Source organism: Balearica regulorum, chromosome 2 (genome assembly GCF_011004875.1).
Source record: "Balearica regulorum gibbericeps isolate bBalReg1 chromosome 2, bBalReg1.pri, whole genome shotgun sequence".
NCBI classification, from domain to species: domain Eukaryota; kingdom Metazoa; phylum Chordata; class Aves; order Gruiformes; family Gruidae; genus Balearica; species Balearica regulorum.
Genome location: NC_046185.1, coordinates 156,346,898 through 156,367,280, shown reverse-complemented (window position 1 = coordinate 156,367,280; position 20,383 = coordinate 156,346,898). Strand labels below are relative to the sequence as shown.

The 20,383-nt window shown below is 42.6% G+C and overlaps 1 protein-coding gene and 1 long non-coding RNA gene across 4 annotated transcripts in view; one reads left to right on the top strand and one right to left on the bottom strand.

The window, feature by feature from the left end:
• LARP4B (La ribonucleoprotein 4B) overlaps positions 1–5,587 on the bottom strand; it is a 56,405-nt gene extending 50,818 nt beyond the window's left edge. For both annotated transcript variants that reach the window (XM_075746589.1, XM_075746591.1), the window contains exon 1: positions 5,203–5,587. The gene's annotated coding sequence lies outside the window, so the exon portion shown is untranslated. The remainder of the gene's footprint in view (positions 1–5,202) is intronic.
• A 231-nt stretch (positions 5,588–5,818) lies between these two features.
• The window catches only part of LOC142600618 (uncharacterized), a 28,408-nt gene continuing 13,843 nt past the window's right edge, over positions 5,819–20,383 (top strand). For both annotated transcript variants that reach the window (XR_012834209.1, XR_012834208.1), the window contains exon 1: positions 5,819–6,314. This is a non-coding gene — a long non-coding RNA (uncharacterized LOC142600618). The remainder of the gene's footprint in view (positions 6,315–20,383) is intronic.

Genomic DNA, 20,383 nt, shown 5'->3' with positions numbered 1-20,383 from the left:
ACCATCAATAAAGTATTAACATTCATCATTGTTGCTTATTTCCAGAAGCTAGCAGGGAAGGGCCAGTATGAAGTTGAGGGAGAATTAACCTAAGCAAAAGGAAAATACTGTTCTGATAATCGTGGAAGAAAACACAGGGAATCTAAAAGCAAAATTAAGCCATACAATAGACTTGCAAAAAGCCCAGCACAAGCTTTAGATAAAATAATTGTACATTCTACAACTACACTCAAAACTCAGTATATTCCTGAAAAAGTCCCATGTGAACTACTGAGAGCATCTGAAGGTATAATTTCCAAAATCTTTGTATTGTAGTGTATTGTAGTGCTTGCTACTTTCAATAGTGAAAGCGATACAGGCATTTTAGGAGAAAGTCCCTAACAGATAAAGCAATTCTGAGCCTAATTCATCATAAGCTACCATGCCAGATAGATGTCTATAGATATCTATAGGCATCTACGTTTATCTATCTAGATGTGCAACAGTCCAGAACTAAGAGTTGTGTATCTATTATTACTACCTTAAATACATACTCTGAACTCTAGGTGGCCATAAAGGTAATCCAGAATAAACCTTTACTGTCGGATATACTCTCGGGGACACCAGCTCCTTACATGCCAACAGCCTTATGCGAATAACAGAGCTGCTGGAAGTGCAGAGGCGGCAATCCATTCAGCTTATGAACGAATGATTCCTTTTGTATTACATCATTCAACTACCTACTAAGGAGCTGGACTGACAGGATCCAGAATACGCATAGCCCAGCCCTCCATGGTAAATGAGGGTTAGAAAAGATTAAGGCTCAAAAATTGGTGATTCATCAGGGCGTCAAAACAGCGTTTCCCCAATTCCCTGCAATGTTCTAGGCCAAGTAGCTAGCCACATATTAGTAACCCCTGTCAGACTTCCAATTTGGGAGTTAATTGCTGTTCCTGAAACACATAGCCAGACACAAAATACCTGCAGCAGCACACATCACAGAATGAACACTACCATGGCTATCCTAATCACACAATTATGCTGTATTACAGTCACACCTAATTTAAGTACTCCAAAGTACCTCTGTTGTCTGCAGGTATTACTCTGTAGCACCTGCTTCCTAATAGGAGGGAGGACACTCCTCTTTAGAAAAAGTACATATCAGCAACACACACAAACGTGAAAGACCAATGAAAAACAGATTATAAATCCTTGGCTCCATCACATCACTAAAACTTATGAAATATCAGCTATGAACCAATTAGTAGAATTTGTTTCTCTTGCACTACTTTGTGAAACTTGGCTAGGTTAATTTAAATGAATGGGTGGTACAGAAATCAACTTCTACTGTGTTGTTTCTAACAAGTTCCTCAAACTGACTTGTTTTAGATAAATTTTTATCATGAGCCAGTTGAAGACAGCATATCCTTAAAGGGAAAGAAACATATTGTTGGAAAAGCAATGGGACTTCTTCAATTATCCAGTATTTAGAGCACCAAATTATTTTTATTGGCCAGGTGAAATATCATCAAGCTTTACATTCAGAGAAAGTGATCAGAAGTATTCTATTTTCTTGTTTGACTGTTATGACACACTAGCTTGCCCTGCATTTCACAGAGGAGTTAATACATAGGAAAAGAAAACAACTTCCCCAAAGCATTAACTTACAACTGTATTTACAATCTTTTCAACTGGTACCTTCGATAAAGCATCTTACCAGCTCAGGGGGGAAGGGGGTGTGTGCATGTGTGTTTTTGCTTTTGAGGTATCACCTAAAACTAGCATTATTTCAAAGTTTAAGTTTTATATCACTTTCCCTTCCCTAATTTAATGACTGGCTTATTTGGTAAAATCCACCTGTCTAGATCTTGTTTTATATGGACAAAAATGATAGCATTAGATTCAGCATGCATATGCCTTGCTTTGGGAACAACACGATTCAAATATCTTTCTGGGGCCTTTATTACAAGAGTAGCTTTTACTCATCTTCTACACAGCTCTCCACATACTATTGCTTCTTACAAAACTGCAGGGGGAGGAGTTAGTTTTCTTCCTTACAACATCCTATTTTGTAACATCCTTCCTTTCCTACTCATACCTGTGTGCCTATTCTGAATGCAAATACAAGAGACTCGCAATACTCATGTTAGTTTAATATCACTGATTACAAACAGGAATAAATGCAGCCAAAGACTATTTTCAACAGTTATTTCTAAGAGTTGCACCAACCTGTCATCTAAAAACGTCACTTTGCTAGTAAATCCTTAAAGGAACAAAACACTACATAAACCACATTTTTTACAATGTCTTACATCATACAACAGTTACATGTGCATGTACACACAAAAAAATCACAATCCCGAAGCTCGATGTTCCACAGAGTTGAAACTGTTTCTTTGCTTTCTTCATCTGGTCTCTTTTGCCTTTTTCTCTGTGCCAGCGATAGCCTTTTCGACACCACAGTTGTTAGCTACCTCTACAGCCACCTTTGCACCTTCCTTCACAGAGCATCTCCAAGACAAGAATGCTCTTCAAGAAGATCGATAAGGCCGCTGCCCTTGAGAAAACCTGCTCCTTCCAAGACCGGCACAAGAAAACATAAGTCAAGTCCTCTACATGCTTATTTGTGTACCTTACCTGTTAATTTACAAGAATGTGAACATACAGGCACCATGGAATTAAACATTAATAACGCTGAAGGGCCAAAGAGCCACCTAGTTTAAAAAAATTAAACTGATGAAACATATCTACACCTAATTATTTTGTTCTTTATAACTCCTTTCTTGCTACCTTTCAGCTGTCACTTTAGATTTGTCATGCACTATGGACAGAAACATGCCTTTTCCATGTCTAGCATATGCATTTTTGTGAGGTAATCTAATAAATATTTAACAAAGAGTTTTTATCACCATGCCAATTAAGCTCACAACTGATTTAAAGCCAAAGCCACTGCCAGATATGAGACTTAATAAGAGACACAGCAATGATCCCCACAGAAAGTGTAGATTAGACAAACCTGACTGTATTTATTTTGCATTTCAGCAAAATAAACCAAGTAGTTAATTTCAGTCTGATTAAGTAGAACAGAGCCCGAAATTGCCCATGTGGTTACCGCATGTCTCAAAGAAACAAAAAACCCTAAAAATCCCAAAGCCTCCACAACTCCCTCCAATTCCAGATCTTCCATCTTGCACTGTACTGAAGCAGATTTAAGTTCCAGCCACATATCTAAACAATATATATACGCACATCCTAGTCATTCATACCTTTCTATGTGTATATTTGCATTAGAGCAAGCCATAAAAGCAACCAAGGCAGAACGCACTTGTGCTGACACCTTTATTCCCTTAAGGCATTTGTGTGTAAACACTTGGAAAAACAGAAAGAATTAAAAGGGAAGCAATTCAATCTAACCCAGAACATTGTGTGCACTTAAGGACCCAATTATATTTCAAGAAAATATACAACCACTTGTTTAGGATGATCCAAGAGGTCAGATGTTTTATATTAATTCATTCATGCAAATCTTTTATTTCAGCTTCAATAAGGATTTTTTTTCCAAAATGTCAAACTAATTAAACATAAGAGTAATTTTGGCTTCCATATAAAGAGTACACACATAAATGACAACACACCTAGAAGAATAAAATTTCCTATAGACATTACATATAAAATACAGTTTTCTGTATGTGCTTTATCAGGCCTCACCCTAGTTTTCTCCTCCCTTTCACTTCCCACAAAAAATAATAAAAAATTAGAAAATATCAATGTTGTTCTAATAGCTAGAGTGATTAAGCTGATTAGCTTCATATCTCAAGAATTAAGTTGAAGAAATGCTTACAAGTCAGCAGGAAACAAGTGAAAGTTCAACTGATAAAAGCAGTTACAGATCAGAATCAAAACCCTAGAGTTGTGAAATGCCAGCAAGTTTAAAAAAGAACACAACATGCTTTGACCTTTGAAAACTTATTCAATCCCTAAAAACCAGATAAGTTTGACATGAAACGTAAACCACATGAAAGATTAAGGCCTTTCAATAAAGGCAGTACTTAAGAAAGACTCCTACTCCAATTTTACTAAGGATTCTGACGAAGGCCAACAAAACTAGGCCAGAGACAAGACGCAGGAGCGGAAGCCAGAATTCCCATGGTTTTACCCCAACCGTGACTCAAGTTTAAACAGTGGTTTTGAAACCAGCCCTCTCTCTGTGGCCAAAGGCAAGTCTTAACCACTTTGCCTCAATTCCCTTACCTGCAGAATAAAAATAATTACACTTATCTGCCACACAGGAATCTTGTACAACATTGTTTGGCAAGCATACATCTGTTTAAACTGTGGACAAAGCTACATAGTAATTTTGAGCATCTCCACAAACTGAAACCGAGAGTGAAAACAAGTCCGCTGAGGCGGCCAGCAAAGGCCCAACAACAACAAAATCCTAGGGGCAAAACACCGTTTGCGTGGTGGCTGCTTTTGCAGGCAGCGCTTTGTAACCTGCGAGCAGGCAGGGGAACCTGGCCCGCTGGCTCCTGCGGAACCAAGTCGCCTACTCAGGACACAGCTCCCAGGAAACGTCAGCACTGCCCTGCGCCTGCCCGGAGCCACGGGCGAGGGGCTGGTACGGCCCGCGCCTGCCGCTTGCTCCAGCCGTGCTCTTCGAGGGAGGGTCGCAGGTCCCCACCCGCCACGGGTGGGCAGCCGGGAAGCGCTCTGAAGCCGGTGCCTCAGGCGTGCCCGCACACAACTCGCCCCTTCCCCGCGGTCCGCAAAGGCGCTCGCACCCGCCACCCACGGGGAGATCTTCGGCAACGCCAAAGCGGCGCGGGGGGCAAAGCTCGCTCGGTCGCTGCCTGGGCACCGCTCGGGGCCGGGGCGGCGAGCGCTGCTCGGTGAGGCCGCAGTGCGGGAGCGGCCCCGGCGGCCCAGCCCGGCGACTCGCCCTACCCCCCGCCACCATCAAGGCCCCGAGCCGGGATCCCTCCTCCTCCCTCCTACCTCTCCCCCGGGAACCGCCTCGGGTGGGAAGATGGCGGCTCCGGCCGCCTCCCCGGTGCGAGGCGGGGGGGGGGGGGGGGGGGGGGGTGTGAGTGGCGGAACGGCGGGATACCTCTCCCCCTCCAGCTCCGCCATTACCCCTCACACCGGGAGACGGGGGGGAGGGAGCGGCCCAAGCGGCCCCTGCCACCGGGAGGGCGCGGGCCCCGGGAGGCCCCTCGCACTCACCTGTCACCAGCAGCCGCCGCCGCCCTCGGGCCGGGCCTCGACGGGGAGAAGGCGAGCGGGCACGGGGCGGGGGGGGGTCTCCGCTGGCGCCGGGGCCTCTCACTCCTGCCGGGCTTTCCGCTAGCGCCGGGGCCTCTCGCTGCGCCGCCGCCGCCGCCGCCGGGGCCTCGCCGCCGCCGGATGCCAGGAGGAGGAGAGCGGAGAGCGGGGCGGGGGCCGGGAGGAGGAGCAGGCGGCGGCAGCACAGCGGGGAGAGGGGGGGGGGCGCGGAAGAGGAGGAGGCGGCGGCGGCGGCTCCGGGGCCCGAAACGTCTCCGAGCCGAGACTCAACCACCCGCTCGCATGAGAGACCCGCTTCCGGCTCCCGGCGGAAGTCCCTCCTCCGCCGGCGGAAGGGATTGGCCGGCGGCGCCGCGCAGAGCGGCGCGCTCGGCCGGCACCACTGCCCAGGGATTGGCGGAGCGGGGCCCGCGCGCGGCGTGACGCGCACAACACGTGATACGCCTGACGTCACCGCTCTGAATGAGCGCGCGGAGGCGGGCCGACGCTGCCTGCCCCCCCGAGGCGTTTTATCCCCTCGCACTTGCCGTAGCCCCGCCGGCGGGGCGGGGCGGGGCGGAGCAGTGCCGTGCCGTGCCGTGCCGTGCCGTGCCGTGCCGTGCCGTGCCGTGCCGTGCCGTGCCGTGCCGTGCCCTCGGCCCGGGCCTTCCCCGGCGGCACCTCCCAGTGCTCCAGCGGCCGGGCCCCACTAGGCCGCCCGGCATCGGCCGCCAGGTCGCGTCGATCGCTTCCGCGGTGACCGGGAAGTGGTGGGACCGTCCAGGAGCCCTGACGGACCTTCACCGTTCAGACGCTGGGGCAGGGTTTCCCCTTCAAACGGAAGGGACCGCGCTGCCCGAGCAGCCTGTCCTCGGGTCCGGCGGGTGCCGCCTCAGTGCTCGCCCGTGGCGGGGGCTGACGGCTGGGCGCCCGTTCGGGGCTCTGCCTTGCCGCGGGCCGCATTGTCGCCTTCTGAAGCGCTGTCCCAAGAGCCGCGGGGATCCAGCTGCCTGTCCGAAGTTACTCGCACTACCGCAGAATATTACGGCTCTTAACACAGCAGCTTCTGTGGAGTAAGGCCCAGTAGCTGTGGTTTCAAAAGGAAGTGACAAGCATAAATAGGAGGATTTCAGGAGAAGAATGTTTCACGAATGAGCTTTCTGTTCCGTACGAAAGCCGGGAAACTGTTCCCTCAGTAGGACTCTCAGGACTTCTCGGCCTCAGTTTCCCCAGGTGGGGAATAGAGCGTGTCTTCTGTTACGTGAAACTGCAGTGAGTTCCATGAGATTCAAGAGATCTTTTGTTTGGCCAAAGAACAAGCAGGTCTTGTCAAAGTTATTCAGTACAGATCATAATTTGTTTTTAACTACAGTTAATTAGGCAAATGGAAAAGGTGGTTTCTTCTCAGGACTTAAAATGCTAGAAAGAACCATATTCTAGGACTGTTCCCAGTCTTCGGTTTGCCATCTACCTCAAATGTGGCCAAACTACATCACCTCGCAACCAGCTGGCAATAACGATGTGTACGATGCGCTGCTGCCTATCTTTGCATCTCAGAAATGAATCCAGATATAGGGCCTTCTGGATCCTGGTTTTAATCTTTACTGATAAGAGTCGTATTCCTGCCTTCAGGGTACCTGCTAGAAATTCCCCTAGAGACAATACTGCAATTAACTCAGAAGACCTGATGACACCCAAGTACCCTTTGGAACTGTTTTCTTTGGGGTTGCTATATGGTTCCAAATCCCTAGCCAGTAGAGTTAATAAAGCACATCATAGTTTCTGAAATGAGGTCAGGTCTTATCACACACAAAGCTTTACTGTTCATCTGAGGGAAGTGTGTCTCAGTGTTCATTCTTGGGCAAACAACTGCTTATGTGAGCACAGGTGGTGTTTTCCTTAGTAAGTTGTTTCAGCTTTACAGAATTGTTACGAGGAAGAAGCCCTGAGCAAAGGAAGGTGGCTAGGGTAGAGCCTGCTCAGGAAAAGGAATACAAATTAGCTTAGAGCAAAGGTATTTAGAAGGACAGAAGATACCTCAAGCAGTGCAGGAGGTATGACTGATCCATTAGTTGGTCACCATGCAGCTCCTACTTAAGAATTGATTACTTAAAAGTCTAAAACAGTAAAACAATTGCTATTCCTAATTCTTTTTTATTTTATAAAGGAGCTCAATATAATTTTGTTCTTCTCAAGAAAAGGAAAAAAAGAGAAAGGTTTAAATTTAAGCTTTCAAATATCATGAGCCCTATTATATCCTTGTTCTAGAGGGGCCTCAAAATTCTTGATACTTACCCCTTTAGACATAGAGCCTTCATGTCTTCCCCAAGCCGTACCCCCATGCAACACTTGGGCAGAAACCCAAACAGATCAGACCAACAAGAAGACCACATGGTATCATTCCCTCTGCTAACTCAGCGTTTATGATTGCAAAGCTCATCTTCTCCCTTTCTGTAACTGAAGGAGTGTGTGTGAGAGAGAAAACGACTGATTCCCATCAAAGACCAGCACATGGAGACAGCCTTATTGTAGGTAGAAGTTTTCTTTAATGGATAGGGTTTGTTCCATTTGTTTGGAATAGACGTGTCAATATATATGTGTTTAGTTTATGATTTTTATTTCCTTATTGTTAAGTTTTACTGTGGTCGAGTAACAGTCAACTAATGCATTTTTTCGTAAAGTGAGTTTTCTACTTGTCTGGGCCACTTCTAATTCTCTTCTCAGTATGGGGGATATAGAAATTAGTCACGGAATGCTTCCATTTTTTAATGGCACACTGCTGAGATCAAAGAGATTTGAGGTTTTTGTTGGTATGCTGGTAGCTGAAGAATGTGTGCACAAATATAAGTAAAATATTACAAATCAACAATGGATGCTGTGTGGTAATAGAAACTACTCCTATTTCTTCTACAGCTCAAACTCAGCAGTCTGGAGAAAGAATGCGTCTCTGAAGGAACAATGTGCGTGAAGAATAGGATTGTTAGTCCACAAAAAATCAAGCCAGATTAGACTAACTAGTTGGTTCTTTCTTGATCTGTGGTCAAACAGATGTAGAAGGGACTATATATTAGTGATATATTGTTAAAATTGTATTTTGTAACTTTTTTAAATTGGTTTAAGGTTTAATTTAATTAAATTCCTAGTTCAGCAAAAATGAATGAGGTATTTAGTATACTTAAGAAGATAGATAACTCCTTACAAAGAGGAGCTGCAAAAATACAGTATTCCTGGAAGCTAAACCTAGAATTGAGCAGTCGGGAACTCAAACCCTTAGAAATCACTAAATGTACTGGAATGCTTGGACTTTACAGTCTTATGATTTCTTCTAAATATAATACAAAGGATAATATTTCCTTCCTCACAAAAGCAGAGAGAATTAATTCCTTAATGTTTCTGAAACACTCGAGTGACATGATAAAACTTCCACTGAAACAGGACTAGATTTCTGCTTTGTAAGGAAGTCCCTGGTTTGGACTAGCTTTTTTTTTTTTTTTTTTTTTCCTTTTCACTCCTTTGAAACACACTCTAGTAGGTGCATTCTCAAAATATTTTATCCTGCAGATCTATGGGATAAAGCTTCATGAATCACCAGTATTTAAGAACTGCTGACCTGGAACACTTGCCAAAACCCACAAACCACTCAGTACTTTGCAGTTTGTGAGATCGTACGAGCCAAGTAATATTTTACAATTCCTGATGCTGTTACCCAGTGTTGCAGGAAGAGAGAGATCTTTTCAAACGTAAGATACCAAATGATTGCACGTGATGGGCTATTCCTGTCAGAAACCTGCAACTTAAATAGAATCCAGTAATCATGCTGCATTGCATTGATTTGATGAGTGGCATTTTAAATATGTATTATTTCTACATTAGTACCTTTCGTAGGTCACAAGGAAATAGTTGACTGTCCATGTAAAAGACAGTCCCTATTCCAAGTGGCCTACCATCTCAACAGTCAAAGCAAAGATAAGGAGAAACTAAATGCTGCTTCCAAAGGGAGAGTAAAGTAGGAGAGATTTAAGTGATCTGCCAAAAGTTTATACAAGATCTCTACATTTAAGTCAGCTCTATGTGGGATCCTATAGTTTAGTGAAATGTTCAGGCTTCCTTTGTAGCTAAATGAAAATTAATTACCAAGTAAACTGATAAAAGTCCATTATTGGTCATGTAGATCTATGATCTCTGTTACTCATGCATCTCTGACTGTAGGAATGATCCAGATTCAGATGAGGCAGCCAGAGATATGTTCCAATCTAACTTTTCTTCTTTGATTTTTAATGATATAACCTTCATTTTCTCAACTAAATGCAGATGTGTAAATACAGAGTATTCAGTCCTGATAAAAACAGATGTGATAATTTGCATCTGTTTCTTTTCTAGTTGAAGAATCATTTATAGCATAGTGGCGAGGCTATCATGAGACAATTTCTTAATTATATCCAGTGCTAAAATTCAGTTTGACTGCAATGATATTCCAAAGCACAGAGAGCAGCACTGAGTACCTACCTACACGTGTGATTGACGACATGAACATGTGCACTTTCTGACTTTCTTGGATCAGCTGCTGTGTTTAGCAACAAACCTTGTAAAGTGCAGCCCTAGAACTAGTTCAAACAAAACGACGCTTAGCAGATTTCTCCCTCTAGCCTTGTCCCTTCAGCAGGTTAGTCATATTTCTTTAAGACATAGAGACCATTTTGAAATTAGGTTGTGGTGTAGGTGTCAGCCATCGTTAAACCTTGGTTTTCATTAATGCAGTGTAAAAAAGTCTAAGCTTTAGATAGTACCATAAATATTAAAACCGTTGTTAACAGCAGCTGATTACAAACTTTCAAGAGACGGTTTAACAGTAATAATTACTGTTAATTGGGCATAATCACAAGTCTGAAAATTACCATCGTATTTCATGGAGTTTACACTATCATCAAACTGACTAGTATACAGTATTACTCTGTCTATATACAGCAGGTCTGTAGCACAGCAGGACTTGAAACCAGATCTCTCACGTTCCAGGTTTGAGCAGTATACTGTCTTCAATTTAGTTATTGTTCATCTGTGACAATATTTGTTTCTTTAGCTTGAACCCATTTTTAAAACCTTAATGAGAAATCATATAATTTATATAAATATTGTGGCTGAGTAAGAATTTTCTGAAGGGATCCAAAATCAACTCAGATTTTCTTAGCAGTAAGCATGTAAGCAATTTTCTGCCTTTGTATGTATTTCTGTTATTCTATCACTATTGTTTCTGAGCATTTCACAACATTCTTTAAATATCATTGTAACCACTGTGTGAAATATGAGTGTATTTATATCCAATCAACGGGTGGCAAACTAAAGCATGAAGATGTTTGAGCTCAGTCTTATAACTGGTTCTGTGCAAAAGTTGTGTCTGCTCTGAAAAATTATTATAATTTTGTTTTTCTGTCCTCTTGATCCCTATAGTATGATTCAGTGGGAACCATATATGCACATATTTTTATTCCCCAAACTTCCCCTTTCAAACATGAGCATCTTTAATTGTATTTCCAGCTCTTGTTCCCACAGATTATAAAAAGATTTTCTGGTTCTTTTTTTTTTTTTTTTTTTTTTTTTTGCTTTCGGATGGAATTTGGATTCTCTCCTTCTCATTTATGTTGGAGATCCATGAAGAAAGTTGCATGAAAAATTTCAGACCACCAAGTGAATGATTTGCAAAGTTATGGATATCAAATGTTTCCAGTATATTGTATAAGGCATAATAGCGAGCTGGGATAAAAAGTTGAAAGATAATAAGTGAAATACTGACGACTTGAAAAATAAGCAAATACCCTCTACAGAAACATATTTGTGGCACCTTTGTTTCCAGTTATTCAGGAAAAATTTACATCTCGACTGAAATTAACAGTTTGTTTGGCCATTAGTCAATTTAGCATCAGATAGACTTTTTAATATGACCCGCCCATCATAACAGAGTATTATGTACAAAAAGACCAAATGTAGACCTCAAGAAATGTCTCTTGTTTTTTTAAGTTTATTCAGGCCAAATGAAACATTAATTACAAAAACTGTGGTTCTAAATCAACACCTCCCTGAATGTAGCATTAGTCATATCACAAAGTATTATGGTGTGGTTTATTAATACAGAAGGCAATCTAAATCACAGAGCTCTCCTAAATTTGGAGAAATGTGGTTTTCTGCTTTAACTCTGCATCAAATATCTCTCTGTGACACAGACATGCAGAAGAGTTTTTAGAACACAATTCATCAGAAGCGTATCTGTTCAATGACAACAATAATGAAGATCCTTTAGCAGTTATTCATGGGCATATATTGCTCAATGGATAAAGAAACACATCTGGAAATGGTAAAACTTAGTAATGAAGGGTTAGCAGATTCTGTGCTCACTTTTCTTGAATGCTCATTTGAACTTGGAAACTGTAGTGTTAGTTATAGAGATATTCCATTCTCATTGTATAAATGACTGTACAGTATTGAAGGACAGGGAAATTGGAGTCCTCATCTTGTCTTTTACAGAAGCGGATGTTTTCAGATGATTGGTACGTTGTTAAGTCTGTGCTGGGTGTCCATCCTACTCACACCTGTATCTACACACAAGTATCTGAATCAGTATAGGGCAGAAGGAGATTTTTTTTTAATTTTCCCATCAATTTGGGCTATGGATGGATTATGAGGCTGGGCTCGTGTGATGTTTGTAATAGAGCTGTAAAGGTTGGACTTTGGTATTTCTAAGAGGTCATACTTGCAGCATGGTGACAGTGCAGTCTGGTTCGTTAGCAGACGGGCAAGACTGTACTGACAGAGGAAGTGAAGAGGTGCATAGTCCTTCACCCTTCAGAGTCAAGATTTCTTGTGTAACCTGCACTTGGTGAAGACTGTGGTAAATATACAAGAAATTCAGACAGAGTTTAGCATTTCAAATGCCATGAACTGGTGTATTAGTATTAATTTAAAAAATACTTTGAAATACTGTGGGTTAGTTGTAATGCCTGAGAGATGCGTTAGTGTCAGCATGCTGGACAGTCCTTTTATCAGAAGTTGCTAAGGGCATGGTGAGCTGCAGTGATCTCTTTGACACTACTCCTTTTTAGGGTTATTGCAGCTCAGGATAGACAGGAGTGTATCCAAAACACCCTTTCAGTGCTAGTCATTCCCAGCTGCTGTCATAGTCCTTGAGACCACCGGCAGCTGGGGGGGTTGAGAAGGGACTGCCCAGACCATGCCAAGAACAGTGGAATTGCAGAATTGGGTCCAGGCACTCTTCTTCAGATGCACCAAAACTGCGCAGTCCGAACAAGACGACCATGTATCCTTTTCAAAGTACTGTATGTACAGTGCCTGCCACTTGATTTCAGCATCCTTAAGTTGATTGTTCCTGGCCTTGATGTTTTTTTTCACAGCTTGAAGAACTGATCCACCCTACTGCTTATAATTAAACATATCCAACAAAAGGGATTTTTTGGAGAGTTTTACACCTTGTGACTGGATTATGAGGTTACATCTTTCTTGGTGATGTGAAAAGTATTTTTGCTAGAAGAGGTGATTAGGGAGGATAGCAGCAAAGCTGGCAGGAAAACCCCTGTTGTTGTATTCATCAGTCAGGACTGGAGGCCTTTTTGGTTTCTTTCTTTTCACATATCCTTTTGAATTATTGGCCTACTGCTCCTGAAGCTGCAGAGCTCAAGGTGGTTATTAGATAAGTGAAAAAAAAAAAAGAGTCATTCTTCACATGTTGAAATGTCTGAAAGCTAATTCTGTTGTAGATCACCTGTACTATTCTATATAAATAAAAATAGATAGTGGCAGTTTATGCATCACAAATATGCATCACATGAAAGCAGGGTCTGCAGTCAATGGTAATTGGTATATCCAGTCCTGAAAATCTACAGATAATTCATGAATACTTTAATTAATTAATTTTACCATTAATTTTGCCTGCAGTTGCACTTGTACTTCAAGATAGATTTTTTTTTTTGGTCCAGAGATGCCCACTAGGCTCTGCCTGCTCTCTGATAAACCAACTCCAGGTTCTCTATAAGTCTACAGAAAAGGGGGAAAAAAGGGACAGAGCAGAGCTGGTTGTCTCTGAGCCCCTTTTTACGAGGATCCCTACCCTTGTCACCTGGGCTGGAGGGGCAGAGCTGTGATCAGTGACTTTGTGTCTTGCACTTGGCTAGCTTTGCTTGTAAATACTTCTGAATTGTCATATATCCTACTTAGTTAAGGTTTATCTATGTTAAAGAAACCTCTGCTGCCCTGTCTTCAGATATTTTATGCCCATAATTTACACATGCAGTATAACATATACACACTCTAATCAGGTTCTTGTCTCTTGTGCTCTGCAAAAGCAGGCAGGCCCTCAGAGAAAGAAACAATGATTCCACGAGAAAAGACCATTAGCTGTTGATACTCTGATTGTTCTTCACAGCTCTTTCCCCTCAGTTGGAGAAGATGGTTACTCTCTGGAGACCTGTAAAAAAATCACTTCATGCTGCTGAATCCTAGAAATTGTTGATATGAGCTATTCTGTGCAGCCTTAAGACTCCTTTTCCCTGTTGCAGAGCCCTTTTCCGTGACGTGAGGACTCATTTCTGGTTTTCAGCCAGCAGGAAGATTCCAGTTAATTTCAAGAGGGAGGGTTTCCACACCTGTTGTTTCCTAATGCTCAGAAAGATATGCAGTTAAATCTTATTTGAGAAGTCATAATGCTTTCTTCTCAGTGTAAGCTTCAGAGAGTGGTCTTGGCATCTCAAACATGTTTCTAACTGGAAGGCCTTGATCCTCGGGACATTTTTCAGAGGAAGCATCTTCCTATATAAATTGCTGTTGCTCTCATAAAAACTTCTGACTGATCTGTTCCCTCATCTACAACAGAGTCTTCAGCTCAGGCTCCTTCAAGACTCTTGAAGACAGCTCTTGCTAAAGTAACTATCTCTAAGGAGCCAGGGGGTGAGAGTTTATTCCTCCTGTCTTCCTAGTGCTTCCTTGACTCAGCTGTGATGCCGGCACCAACACCAACTCTCTCCTCTCCCAAGTTGTGATGGAAATACTTAATGGCAGATGGTTTACTTGAAAACTTGCTGTCTTTCTTCCAGTCTAGAAGTTTTCCTCTTCCTAGGATCTTGTGGGGTTTTTTCAATCATAGTGATTGGTCCTTTTTTTAATCCATGCCTTACTTCTCCCTGCTAAATCTCTGTCATGCTTTGAGTACATGGCTCCAAGCAGGTGGAAAGGAGTGTTCGCTGTTTGATTAGTATGTGTAGCTCCTGCGCAGTTAATGGAATCAACCAGGCTGAGAAATGCAGGTCTTTAAATCATACCCAGGTTGAGCAGGGCCAAGCACTTGGTGGCGATGGATGAACTCTGGAGCTGAAGCTACACGGATGCCCAGACTGCCCTAACAGTTGTTGCTGCCCATGAAACAAGGACGTCTGATCTGCCTATAAGAGAGAGAGAGAGTTTCTGTATCACTACAGTTTTCAGCCCAGTGCATCAAGATAAAACAAAATTGAACTACAATAAATCAGAAAAGCTACACTGAGATGAATACAACTGGGTGTACCAGGCCGAGAGCTGTGGCCACCCTTGAGCAGATCATGAGTGCCAGACTTTGGGAGTGGAAAGACCCGTAGAAGGAGTGGAGGAAACCCCCATGAATGGTAACTGCTACAGATGTCTCACTGTAACCTACTGACACATGTTAGACATCTAAACTGGGTATACTTAGGTCAGTGTTGAAATTGCTGCACCTCAAGGTACACATAAAGACAGTATCGTTTATGCAGAGTTTTTGTGCAATCTCAATTCTAACTTCCCCTTCAGTGTAAGAGAGGAAATAGAAATCTGTTTTAAAAACAAAAGCAAAACCAGTTTATACAATAGGAAGCATGAATAGCAAGCACCAGCTGGCTGTTTACTAAGCTAAATGCAACATTGAAAAATTCAGTGCATCAGGGAAATAACATAGCTTTTCTCTCCTGGTGGCAGGCAGCCATGATTGTTGTCACTGGCATGGTCAGCTAACACTGACTTTGGACACAAACTTCATATCGTTCATCCTTTTGGTATTACTATAGATGGATAAAATCGCCATGAGAACTACCCAGTCATGAAAAATACCTTTATACTGTTTTTCCTCTCCTCAGTACAGCTAGGTCAGTTCTGAGTTAGGTCTGTGGGGCTGGGAGCATATCTGGTAGCTTCTGTGAAATGTGCAGGTGGTCCAGTGTTTACTGGACAAATATATGCATCAGAAAATATTCTGCCTTATTGCTATGCTTCTTGGCAAAGGCCAATGCCTTGTAGCAAAAAGATGAGCCCAGGTAAGACAAATACCGTGTGACCTACACATCTAAGAGATGTTTTCTTTGCAACCAGCTTTCTGGCGCAGAAGCAAAGTGTTTCCCTCCAACCTTCTGTGCCTCTTATGTGTCTGGAGAGAGGACAGCTCTGAGAGTACAGCTGTGAAATGTGAATAGGACATGAACTGTGCAAACCATGTGGTGTACATCTAAGCCCTGATTTTCAATACACAGTGATTTTAATAAAAGCGTAATGCTGCCTTTAATACCTTTTGCATGCCTCTACTATGGGTTGCACAGTAGTAGCACATTTTAGTGTCTGCTGTAATATGGATAATATTTGTAGTCATATGTTTCTGATTTTCATCAAATTGAGTAATAAGTGGGGGGTATCCTGCAGAGATAACACAAATTATCTTTTAAAATTAATGGTAAAAGTGATCTTGTGTCTGAGGAAGTGTGTCCTTGCATCCTCTGAAGTGAGTTGGGTGGCAGATCGAGGTGACCTGGAACTCGGTGGGGAGGAGTGTGTGGGTAACGGTGGGTGGTGTCCCAAGACGGCACAGCAGGACCAATAGCGCTGGTAAATCCAGAGGAGGTCTTGCTGAGAGGCCAGGAGGAAACCTACATGTTGATACATGGTCCAGCCTGGAGGCTGGATCACAGGGAGCCAAATAAACTAAGAGGAACTGAGGCAAAGTGGATGAAGGTGAACTGCCTCCCTTCACGGACCAGCAGGGAAAGAAAGGCCTTGTATGTCCCTGCTGATAATCCAGCCCCAAGCTTGTGAGAGGCAGGCCTGAACCAATGGGATGTAAGTAGGTGGAAGTTACAAACATGAAAAAGAATCTTAAATAGGATTAAAAGAAAAGTTAGAATTATTTGAAGTGCAATCTTTCTACTGGGAAATGTAAGTTGCATTGAGAACCAGGAAGAGGAAAAAGAGAAATGAAGCATAAAGATTTGTTTTTTTTAATTTTAAATTGAAAAGCATATACATTTTAAAACTAAACAAAGAGTGGGATAAAAAATATTTTGCTGCTTCTGACTTTGTGACTAGTACTGTTGCCTCTTTTGCTCGTCAACTTTCTCTCTTCTTTTAAACTCCCGGCATCTTGTTTTATAATTAAATTGTAAGCTCTTCAGGGCAGAAGCTATATTCAGATATGGAGCAGTAAACACCCTGCAGCAATAAATACTTACCCTGATTGGCACCACTGAGCAATAGAAACACTATGTAAATAATGAGAAAGCCTGAGTCCTGGATAAACATTGTTCCTTTCCAGCGGCTTGCATTATGGTTAAATTAATTCTAACATTATACAGAACCATGTCAGTGCATTGGCTAAAGGCAGGCTGGATATTGCTTGGAGGTATGGAAAGTCAGGAAGAGTCGAGTGTGCCCCATGATGTCCTCTGGGAGGAAAGATGTTCTGGGGAGAAGCCGATTTGGAATTTGGAGCCAAACTTCCCATCCTTTGGGAAGGAAAAAAATTGTCGGGCAGTCCTCTTCTTATGTAACATTCAGAGTGGCATTTATCTCATGGATTAAATGTCTATATGTGACATATATCCAAACTCCCATCACAGGCAGCGAAACCTGGAGAATTATCCAGCTGACTGATTCAGTTGCCCACATATATTTGTCTAGTGGCATTTGAGATGCCCTGGAATAGGCCCCAACTTCCAACTGCCACTTCGGAAGGAGAAAGGTCATGTTTAATATTTGGCAGTTCTGTGTAAATGTCTTGGATACCACAGGCAAAGCGGGCACTAGACATCTAAGCTTAGCCAACTGGTTTGTGTGCCGAGAGGTCTACTTTGGGGTGAAGCAGGCAGATCTCTGGACTCGCTGACTTTAACGAGAGCTTGTACATCCAGTTCACGTGTGGATACCCACCAGGTGTCTTAATCTGCAAGGTGAATTTTCGTGTCCTTTAAGATGTGCCCCAATATAAGACTTATCTTAGTGGCTTTTAAGATAATATATAAAGAATTCATTGATGCTGGCATTGTGAAAGTGCTTTAAGTTCCTTTTAAAAAATCAGAGGTCTTAAGACAAGCTGAAGTTGCATGTGAGAATGTAGGCTTCAGATCTGCCTCCTCTGAACAGGTGAGTAAAGCCAGCGCAGGTTGTATAAAGACACCTGAGCTGGCTTAGCCCCAGCAGCAGTCTGGTGATGCCGATGTCATCCCAGGCAGGCTAACCAGTCATGCTGAGAGGCAGGGCAGAATTGGCTCACGTGGAGAACCACTGGCCTTGCATTGTGCACCGACTTGTGCAGAAGGATACCTCTTCTCAGATGTTACTGAAAATACATTACACATCTCCACGTATTTTCTCCTCTCCTTCTCCTTAATTTTACTTTCTTAGAAAGTGTTTCCTTCTGAGTATGTGAACTTACTGCAGCAAGAACTATCTTTTGCTTTTATGTTTATGCAACGCAAACACAAACACAAGGAGCATCTAGTCTTTGACAAGGACACTGTGGCAAAACAAATTAAAAATACAGATAGAAACTCAAAGTGCAGAGAGAGGTTATGTGCTAAAGATGACATAGGCCCTCTGAGACAAGGCTGGGGTCTTCTGAGGTTTGATTCAATACATCAACTATAAAAATTTTCACTTCCATGCATGATATTATGTAAAAAGTTGGTATTTGGGTAGAGCCTGAAAGTTGCTGTTTTTTCTAGATATAGGCAAATGGAGAAAAGAAACAGTTTGTGACCACAAGGGACTACAGCATGAGGTGTAGTCAGACAAAGGAAATGAGAAGGGTATTTATCATCACAGGTGTGTTGCCTAAGTGTAGGAGCAGGACAAATGGACTGACTGTCTCTATTCGCACATGTTCTCAAAGTGAGCAGGAATTGACGACTGCTAAGAGTTTTTATCTGAAAGTCAGTACCAGTATGTTTTTTCACCTCATATAAACAAAGAAAAAGAAGGGTTTGTTCTGCTTCACTGAAGCAAAAAAAAATAACACAATAGACTTCCATTCAGGCACACAAATAGCAACTGTCCTGTGACTTGTCTATTTAAATGGGTGTCCATGGTGAGATCTGCATAGCTTTCGTTAGATGCCTGGGGAACGGTACTGTGGTTCACACTGCAGACAGGAAGGAAAAGACGGCTGAAAAATTCCCCTTACAATGAATGAATGAATGAATGAATAAATGCAGTAAGATACCAAGTTGAATCACATTGCGAAAAATGATGTCTGTGTTCTGCACTGCTGCTTTACTATCCCTCGGCTCTGCTTTTCCAGGCCCATTGAAATTAAATGCAAGTCTGTACTTGTAGGCACAACCCTGACCAACAGATGGTACATGAACAGGTGTAAAATCTGCAGCATTACAAGGGGCTTCCTTAGGCTGCATTTCTTGTTTGCTTGCTTCTTTCTTTGTTGGTGTTGGGTCCAATGAGACCTTATAGCAGCCTGCCAGTACCTAAAGGGGCCTACAGGAAAGCAGGAGAGGGACTGTTTACAAGGGCATGGAGTGACAGGACAAGGGGGACTGGCCTAAAGCTGAAGAAGGGGAGATTTAGATATAAGGAAGAAATTCTTCTCTATGAGGATGGTGAGGCACTGGAACAGGTTGCCCAGAGAAGCTGTGGATCCTCCCTCCCTGGAAGTGTTCAAGGCCAGGTTGGATGGGGCTTTGGGCAACCTGGTCTAGTGGAGGGTGTCCCTGCCCATGGCAGGGGGGTTGGAACTAAATGGTTTTTGAGGTCCCTTTCAACCCAAACCATTCTGTGATTCTGTGATTAGTAATCTGCTCTACGATTATACATGCCTGGGTCTTGCCTGGCTCAGAGCACACAAGGATGACCTGGTCCTTTAGGTACCAAGTGCAGATGTCTGCTGTGCAGATGGCTTCCAGCAACAAAAGGAAAAGAGAAGCCGGGGGCAAGATTGTCGGACTTCTTGAACCGCCTGGTTCTGGGGGAGAATGGCAGACCTGGCTAAAATTTAGGATACTACCAATATCGAAGCTGTTTATATCAGGGATCCATGAAACAAAAATGAAAATCAATCGAAGTCTGAACTAATGAATGATGACTTCCAGGTGTTGGAATAATTATTACAATTGTTCTCAACAAAGATCAGCTGTTCTGACAAACATGGGCTTTAAAAAATTGTGCATGGGAGCCCCAAATAGGCCAAGACTGGGTTAAGGAATAAAATATGAAAATAGTGCCTTGCGTTGTTATTTATATTCTGCATTAAAATACAGAGGGTTCACACTTCTGAGATCTTATCTGTACATGCATCAGCTAGAAACATTTTAAAATGTCATATTCTGGTAGTAAGTTGAATGTAAAAATCCCTTTATAGATCATAACATTCCCCATAAAATTATTAGCAATGTCAATGCTAGATACAAGTTGGAAGATAGTGGTACACCAGTGATAATGCATCAAACTTTAATTTCATTGAAATTAGTAGAAAAGCTGACTTTAAGTGAGACCCAGATCTGACATACGTATTTTTTTAAATGTTATGCCTAAGTGCTAAAAATTGAAAATTTTAATTAAAATGGATTCTCTCATTGCTGCCATCAAGACAAAGTGCCCAAAGCTTTTGTATGTACCTTTTACCATTCATTGTTGTATTTGCTTCCATGTGAAGATGGAAAGTGGACTGATCAGTGAGCATTCTGTTTATTCAAACCTAGTCAGGAGATAGATGCTAAACCCAGCTGCTACCGATACAGAAGCTATTGAAATGTGAAAACGCGGTTAAAAAGCTTTAATTTTAAAAGTGTTTTCCTGTGGAGTCTAGCCAGCTTTTGAAATCAGACTTTCACTGTCTTCACTTAGCCATCCAAATGTTACA